At 40.7% G+C, this 8810-nt stretch overlaps 1 protein-coding gene across 1 annotated transcript in view; it reads right to left on the bottom strand.

The window, feature by feature from the left end:
* LOC119422521 (ephrin type-A receptor 6-like) overlaps positions 1-8810 on the bottom strand; it is an 85771-nt gene that overhangs the window by 52935 nt on the left and 24026 nt on the right. The gene's annotated exons all lie outside the window — the stretch shown is intronic.

Here is an 8810-nt window from a genome sequence, read left to right as displayed (position 1 = left end):
GGATGGATGGATGGATGGATGGATGGATGGATGGATGGATGGATGGAATGCAAAATCAAAAATCCATTTAAAACACAAAAATATGTGAAAAGGTAAATGTGAAGATCCCCTTTCAGAAAACATCTCATCAGAGTGTAAATAATGATGAGACCCCCCCCCACCCCCAACACACACACATTAACACACTAATATCGCACAAACACATGAGGTGCTTGAAGAACAAGACAACCTGTTGCAGAGGTTTGAAGTTTTGATTAAAACAAAACAATTTGTCTTTGTCAGACTAAAGGGAGGAAAGAGAGTGTGTGTTATGGAAATATCATTAAATCTCTGTAGTTTTGATGAATTATTGATTTGATATGAATCTAGGTGGCACTGTAGTGTGCCTTTCTTCAATCAATTAATGCTGTTGTCGGCCCCCCACAGAAATAAAGTCAGTTTAGGGAGAGTGCAATGGAGGGGTGACTTTTTCAGTAGTGGCTTTTAACAATACCTCAATCTATTTTTTTTATTGTTTTTATTGGTCTTCCTCAATGTGATTTATTAAACTTTTAATAAAAGACTGCAAACACAAACACCCCTCCCCTCCTTTACCGTCTCATGTGTCAAATTATTCACATTGCAATGAAAAAACGATCACCGTTGCCATGGTTTCTCAGTCTCAGATGAAATATTAGTAGAAATAAACTTCAGTGTTTCCCCTCTAGGCTTAGCATTACATGCTACAATTAAATTAGTTTAATCTCTAGATATTTTAGTGAGTTGTTCAAATTTGTATTTGCTGCATACAAATAGTATTGTTTGTTCTATAAACCATTGAAAAGTAAGAAGTAGTATATAAATGTTTTCACTTTGCTTTTAACAAACTGTTTTTTTATATATTCTGAAGACTAAATGTTAATTTCATAATTGACAGAGGTAAGAAAATAGACGTGCTGAATCCTGATGAATTAGATAATTTTCATGCTGCTCACGTTTTATGAAAATAATATTTTAATAATCCAAACTTGCACTACAATGTTATTTAAATATTAAGATCAATGGGCAACATTTCAAAGAGGTCTCACAAGTAAAATATCTTGGAAATGTGAAAAAGCCTGTAAGGATAATAAGCAAAGTTGCAAAAGTTATCATTTCATGTGTATCAGGATATGATTTCCCCACTAAAGAAATGCCTTGGACATCCACAACCATCAAACCACTACAGATGATATGGATGGATGGATGGATGGATGGATGGATGGATGGATGGATGGATGGATGGATGGATGGATGGATGGATGGATGGATGGATGGATGGATGGATGGATGGATCCATTGCAGGAAATTACAGGGTCACACATAGGCATCAGCATCAAAAAGGCACTAATACAAAAATGCTAAAAAAACAAAATACACTAATACTAAAAATGTCTTCTTTCAGCTTTTCCCTCTTCAGGGGTCTTCACAGCGAGTCATCCTCCTCCATCTCATTCTGTCCTCTGCATCCTCTGTCCTCACTCCAACTACCTCCATGTCCTCTCTAACTTTATCCATATATCTTCTCTTTGTCTTCCACTGTCCCTCTTCTGGACATGTCCAAACATCTCAGTCTGGCTTCTCTAACTTTATCTCCCAGTTGTTCAATCTGTGCTGTACCTCTGAAAATCTCATCCCTAATCTTATCCATTCTTGTCAGACCTAAGGAGAACCTCAACAGCTTCATTTCTGCCACTTCCAGTTCTTTCTACTGACTTTTTGCCCATGTCTCTGTCTCCAGACCATATAACATAGATGGTCTCACAACTGTCTTGTAAACTTATCCTTTGATCTTTGCTGCTACCATCACAAATCACTCCTGAAACTTTTCTCCATCCACTCCATCCTGCCTGGACTCTCTTTTTCACCTCTTTACTACACTCACCATTTTCCTGGACAGTGAACCCCAAGTACTTGAAGTCCTGCACCTTTGTGACTTCTGCTTCTTGTAGCCTCACTGTTCCACCGGCCTCCCTCTCATTCACACACATGTACTCTGTCTTACTATGGCTCACTTTTATTTCCCTTATTTCAAGTGCATACCTCCACCTCTTCAAGTTCTCTTTCACCTGTTTTTGTAGGGTTTATGGGGTCTAGTCCTACATGTCATGTTTTCCTCATGTTTGCCTGTCACCCCTCAGCGTCTTTCCTCCGTGTTCCAGCACTGTCGCACCTGTGTCAAATTCTAATCACCACAGGTGCCTGTCATTTCACCTTGTCAGCGTCTGTATATATTCAGCCCCATGGTGTTATGCCATTGTCTCTGGATTGTCCTTCCCAAGACTCTGTGGTCTGTCTCCCTTTAGTGTCCTCCTTTAAAGTAAGTTAGCTGCCCCGCCAGCATTTTGTTTTGTTTATTCAATAATAAACCTTTTACTTATTTTTATTGAAGTCTTCTCGTCTTCCTGCACGTGGGTCGAAACACATTTTGGTCATATCATGATAGTTTCTTGTTCTCACCACAGATCACGATGTCATCTGCAAACATCATAGTCCACGGGGATTCCTGTCTGACCTCGGTCCATCACCAGAGCAAACAAGAAGGGGCTCAGAGCTGATCCTTGATGTACTCCCACCTCCACCTTGAAGCTATCGGTCACCCCTACAGCACATCTCACCACTGTCCTGCTGTTCTCATACATGTCCTGTACCAGTCTAACATACTTCTCTGTAACTTCTGATTGATTCATGCAATACCACACATTCTTCCTCGGCATTCTGTCATATGCTTTTTCTAAATCCACAAAAACACAATGGAGTTCTTTCTGACCCTCTCTGTATTTCACCATCAGCATTGTCAAAGCAAAGATGGCATCTTCATCAGCATTCCCTTGATACTTTTTAAGCTTTCTGAAATTCACCATCACTAATCTTTCTCACATCCTGGTCCACAGATTCTTTGACCTCTACTCTTCTTTCTTTTTCTAATTTCCTATCACACTTTCATCACTTGTTAAAACATTACCATTCCTATCCTTAACAAGTGTAACCTGCTGCACATCCTTTCCAGCCTGATCCCTCTGTCTGGCCAATCAGAACAAGTCCTTCTTGCCCTCTTTAGTGTCCAGCCTCCCATACAACTCATCATACGCCTTCCGATTTGCCTTAGCTACCACATTCTTTACTCCTCATTGCATCTCCTTATATTCCTGTCTCCTCTCTTCAGTCCTCTCACTGTCATATTTCTTCTTGGCTAATTTCTTTCTTTGAATAGCTTCCTGCACGTCACTATTCCACCACCAGGTTTCCTTATAATCTATTCTCTGTCCAGATGACACACCAAGTACCTTCCTACCTTTCTCTCTAATTACTGTTGCTGTAGTAGCCCAGTCATCTGGAAGCTCTTTTTTACTACCTAGAGCCTTTAACAGCTCCTCTCTCCTTCCTCAGCTTCCATCATTTGGTCTTCTCTGATTTTACTCTTTTTCTCTTCTTCACAACAACAATCATTCTACACACAACCATTCGATGCTGTCTGGCCACGCTCTCCCCTGAAACAACCTTACGGTCTCCAATCTCCCTCAGGTTTCCTCTTCTGCACAGAATGTAATCGACCTGCATATTCCTTCCTCCGCTCTAATAGGTCACTCTATGTTCCTCCCTCTTTTGGAAATATGTGTTGACTACAGTCATTTCCATTCTCTTGGCAAAATCCACCACCATCTGTCCTTCCTGGTTTCTTTCCTTGACACCAAACCTACCCATCACGTCCTCATCCTCTCTGTTTCCTTTGCCAACATGTCTATTCAAGTTTGCTCCGATCACCACTCTCTCCTCCCTGGGAATACTCTCTATCGCTTCATCAATATCTTTCCAAAATGTATCGTTCTCCTCCACATCACATCCAACCTGTGGAACATAACCACTGACAACATTTAGCATCAGACCTTCTTCTTCTACTTTCAGGCGCATCATCCTATCTGACACTCTTTTCACCTCTACTACATTATTTGCCAACTCCTCCTTCAGGACCACCCCTACTCCATTTCTCTTTCTATTCACACCATGGTAAAACAGTTTGAACCCTGCTCCAATTCTGCGAGCCTTGCTGTCCTTCCTTTTGGTCTCTTGGACACATAAAACATCTACCTTTCTTCTCTGCATCGTGTCAGCCAGCTCTTTATCTTCAACTGTCATTGTCCCCACATTTAGAGCTGCAACCCTCATTCCTACATTTGTGACTTTCCTCTTCTCCTTTGTCTCCTGCCACGTTTCCCTCCTTGTGGTCTTCGACTAACAGTAGCACAATTTCTGTCGGCACCCTGTTTGTCATCAGAACCGGTGGCAGTCATTAACCCAGGCCTTGACAGATCCAGTATGGTGTCCCTTATATGAACTTACATGTTAGTTTTGGCAAAAGCATTTTATGTCGGATACCCTTCCTGACACAATCCTCACCATTTACCAGGGTTCAGGACAGGTACAAGAGATACACTGGCTAGTGCTCCCTAGTGGCTGGTTAAAAATAAATAAGTGCATAAAAATACATTGAACGAAGTTAGGGGGTACATTAATTATGCTTATTAGATTATATCATTACCACGTTGTAAAAAAACAAATAATTTTGACAGTTTTATCACATTCTTATATGTCAAATGCTCACCAACAGACTCTTCAGGTGCTCAGAGATTTGTAGCTCCACTTAAAGCCAACTCAATAATGTCTGCAGAGTCCTGTGGGATCTGTAAGGTGCCTTTATGTAAAATCTATTTAAGATAAACAGTTTTTATTCCGATCAAGGGATTAACATAGAATTCCCCACTTGCAGGACTCAAAGTGAGTGGTTTTATTTTAAATTGAACTTTGAAGTTGTTTTTTTTTTTTCCATTAAGATCGACGAGCGGGCAGCACGGTGGCGCAACTGGTAGAGCTGCTGCCTCTTAGCGAGCAGGTCCTTGGTTCAAACCCCGGTCCAGGGGCCTTTCTGGGTGGAGTTTGCATGTTCTCTCCGTGCATGCGTGGGTTTTCTCCGGATACTCCGGTTTCCTCCCACAGACCAAAAACATGCATGTTAGTCTGATTGGTAACTCTAAATTGTCCCTAGGTGTGAGTGAGAGAGTGAATGGTTGTTTGTCTCGTTTGTCTCTATGTGGCCCTGTGATGGACTTGCGACCCATCCAGGGTGTACCCCGCCCCTCGCACAGTGATTGCTGGACATGGGCACCAGCGACCCCCGAAACCCAAAATGGAATAAGCGGGTAAAGATAATGGATGGATGGAAGATCGACGAGCTTTATAGTCGTGAATTATTGCCTCTTGTTCTTCTCCTTTATGTGGTTACTTTGCATTAATTATTTTCTTTTAAACACCTTATCTTAAAAGGTGTTATTATTTTTATGCTGTTCTGTGTTCACTTCAAACTATTTTTTGTGTCTTTTAAATAATCACAGAGTGGATTGGTATTTTAAATTAGCTTAAGTCATAATACTGTGGTGTGTTGTATCTTCTGCCTGAAGAAAATCAACAATTCTGGCTTATTTGAATCTGACTCCCCTGTTTGGCCTCAGATGCAGCCGACTATCAGCTTTTTCTTGGGACACGGGTAAACTAAAGAAAAAGCTTGGCCTTTTGCAAACCACCCCTCCCCTGAGAACTTCTGTGCAGGCTTATCAGAACTGCTGGCTGAACAACGACAGCATCAGGACTATATGGCCTATCTGAAAGTGCTTCGTGGACAAACCTTAACGTCTTGACGTCAAATGCATATGTAATTGTGTTTATAAATGTGTTTGCTGGTAGAGTTTTTTTGATGTCTCAAATCGTCAAGCGATCATTTTTGTAATACCACTATCATCCTCATAGCCTTTTACCTTTTCCTATCTAAAAAGTATTCTGATAAAGAATAAGAGGCCGCACTCTTGTAGCAGCAGCAACGTGCACGCCGCCCACGTTTCGGAAGATTGTACGAACATCATTTCACTGTATCCCGGTACAATGATAATAACGCTTAATCTGATTCTGAGCTTCTTCACTGAACTAACAGTTTAGTTCAGTTGATGTGTCCGGTGTGACCCGTGGGTCAAAATGAAAACAGAAGAAGCCCAAAGCTTCATGCAGCATTTCAACTCTGCAATATCGAGTTCAAATGGGAGGATGTCAGGGGAAATAGGCTGCCTGTTTGTGCTGCACTCAGCAGATTGCAGTCAGTCAGGTAGATGCTGAAGTTTAAATAAAAAAAATCGTCTTCACAAATTATTACATAGTGTTATACTCCTACTGTCCACTCAGACATATAAACTGAGGTTATCAGAACACTAAAGCCCCAGGCCGAAAGTGTCCCAGCTAAAACAAGGGGAGAAGAGCATTTAATATCTGTGGACGTCCCACTGGGGAATTCTACAGGTCACCTGAAAAAATAACCCACATCTTTTTCTACATGGCATCTGCGGTAGAGCTCAACTGACTGCAGCTCTTTCTGCACACAGAATTTCAACACATCCATCCCAGCATCCAGTTTTAGGTCCCGAGTTTCCTTTTCCCTGGGGGGTAATTAATACAGTTACCTTCTCACTTCCTGCTGTTTTGTGCTCGGTGCTTCCTTTTGTTGAAAAGGTCAGAGCCCAGGTATGATACATGGCTATGTTCTGTACTCGACATCCACATAATAACCCATTTTATGTTTCTAACTAATTGTTCTTATTTCTGGGCTTTTGTCACTCCAGGAGATTTGTTTAGTGGAATGAAGGTGAACACAGGTGCACTGCATCCACATTTAGCCCAGTTTTGGATTTGACACATCAATGCTTTTTGACGAGAAAGTCACCACAAAGTGATGCATTGACACTCTGGTCTAACTGCTGTCAAGAAGGTTGGCATATACAGTAAAATATGTCACCAAGTGCCCGCATGTTTCTTTTCTTTCTTTCATTTTTTTATGTAATGGGACCCAAAGGTCTTGTCTCCTGTCTGGTTCAGACTGAGGTACAAAAAGAAAACCCTGCCAGGCCTGGCTCAAGCACTTAACTTCATTTAACAAGCTCATAAAGAAATGTGTTTAATCAATTATCACATGCTGTTTTAAAAGGAAGGCGATCGTGTAATTTTCTTTAGGTTTGCTCATTTGTCTGTTTGCAAAAACTTTCAATAACCAGCCGATGGATTTCAATGAAATTCTTGCAAATGAATCATTGGATGTACATCTACAGCTAAGTGACAGTTGGAGTCCACACTAAATCAAAATAGCCACCTCAGCTAATCAAATTTAGAGAAATGGCTGTATCTTACTGAGTTCTGCAAGGGACATTGGAGACAAATAAAAATTAAATAAAAGCAGGCAGAAGACTCAGCCTGCAAAACCCTCTGTCCCCTCTATCTTTGGTAAAGAAAGAGCAAAATACAAACAAACTGTCTTAATGTTACTTGCACTCCGCTCATTAATTGAGCAGGACAGAAACTCTAGATGAGCAGAGGCCTCAATCTGCCAGAAAAGAAAAGCTTGACTCAGAAATCACAGGAGTAAACTAATCATGAACTGAAGGAAATGCTAATGAAAAATAAAAATAAAACACTTGATGTTGAAAAATGTTCTGTCCTTTGTTGGAGCCAATATTCAGTGTTTTACAGTTTGAAAATTGTTGGATTGTATAGCTGGATTATTGAGCATGGCCTTTTTTTTATTTTTTTTTAAAATAAGTACATTTGTCTAAAACATCCTTAAACTTTATATAAATTAAGATTACAAAACTTAATTGTGGGCGGCACAGTGGTGTGACAGAGTTGTTGCCTTTCATCAAGAAGGTTGTCGGATCGAATCCCGCCCTGAGACCTTTCTGGGTGGAAATTTCATGATCTGTTTGTGCATGCGCGGGTTTTCTTCAGTGTCCTCCCAGATCAAAAAACTGTATGCTAGGCTAACTGGTAACTCCATAACCTAACCCTAACTGTGAATGGTTGTTTGTTTCATTTGTCTATGTGTCCCTGTGATGGACTGGAGACCTGTCCAGGGTCGTCCCCCTCCTCTTGCATGTTAACTGCTGGACATGGGCACAAGCGACCTCGTGACACAGAACGGAAGACGTGGGTAAAGATAAAGGATGGATGGATGAACATAATGCCGTTTTTTTTTCCAGCTGACGTCATTGGCTAGTTGAAAAAGACACTAAACCACATTGAGAACAGAAAAGTGAGTATTCTTTCTCTGAGCCACAAGATCTAGGATTATTATTTACTTTAATATCTACTTGGTTGAAATCAAAGCATAGTGATATGAATCCACTTTTTTTTTTGCTTTGTTTGCACTCCCAAGACAAGGAGCGCAAGTTCTCTCAAGAATAATTACTCTGCTGGAACACAATGCATGTACTGCACCTTGAAACCTTTGCATGGTCTTATAAAAGTAATTTGGATGGACGGATAAATGGATGGATGGATGGACGGATGGACGGACGGACGGATGGATGGATGGACGGATGGACGGACGGATGGATGGACATAATGACGTTTTTTCAGCTGACGTCTTTGGCTTATTGAAATAAAGATACTGTACGCTAAACCATGTTGAGAACAGGAAAAGTATGTATTCTTTATCTGTGTCGCAATATCTATTATTATTAGTATTATTATTATTATTATCTACTTTAAAGTCTACTTGGTTTAAATCAAAGCATAGTGATATGAATCCACATTTTCTGCTTTGTGTGCATCTCGAGACAAGGAGCACAAGTCCTCTCAAGTATAATTACTCTGCTGGAACACACTGCATGTACTGCACCTTAAAACCTTTTCATGGTTTTATAAAAGTAATTTGGATGGATGGATGATGGATGGATGGATGGATGGATGGATGGATGGAT

The sequence above is a fragment of the Nematolebias whitei genome, chromosome 2 (genome assembly GCF_014905685.2).
Source record: "Nematolebias whitei isolate Nwh7 chromosome 2, NemWhi1, whole genome shotgun sequence".
In the NCBI taxonomy this organism is placed as follows: Eukaryota; Metazoa; Chordata; class Actinopteri; order Cyprinodontiformes; family Rivulidae; genus Nematolebias; species Nematolebias whitei.
The sequence above is the reverse complement of the archived record's forward strand: the minus strand, read 5'-3'. Positions and strand labels throughout refer to the sequence as shown.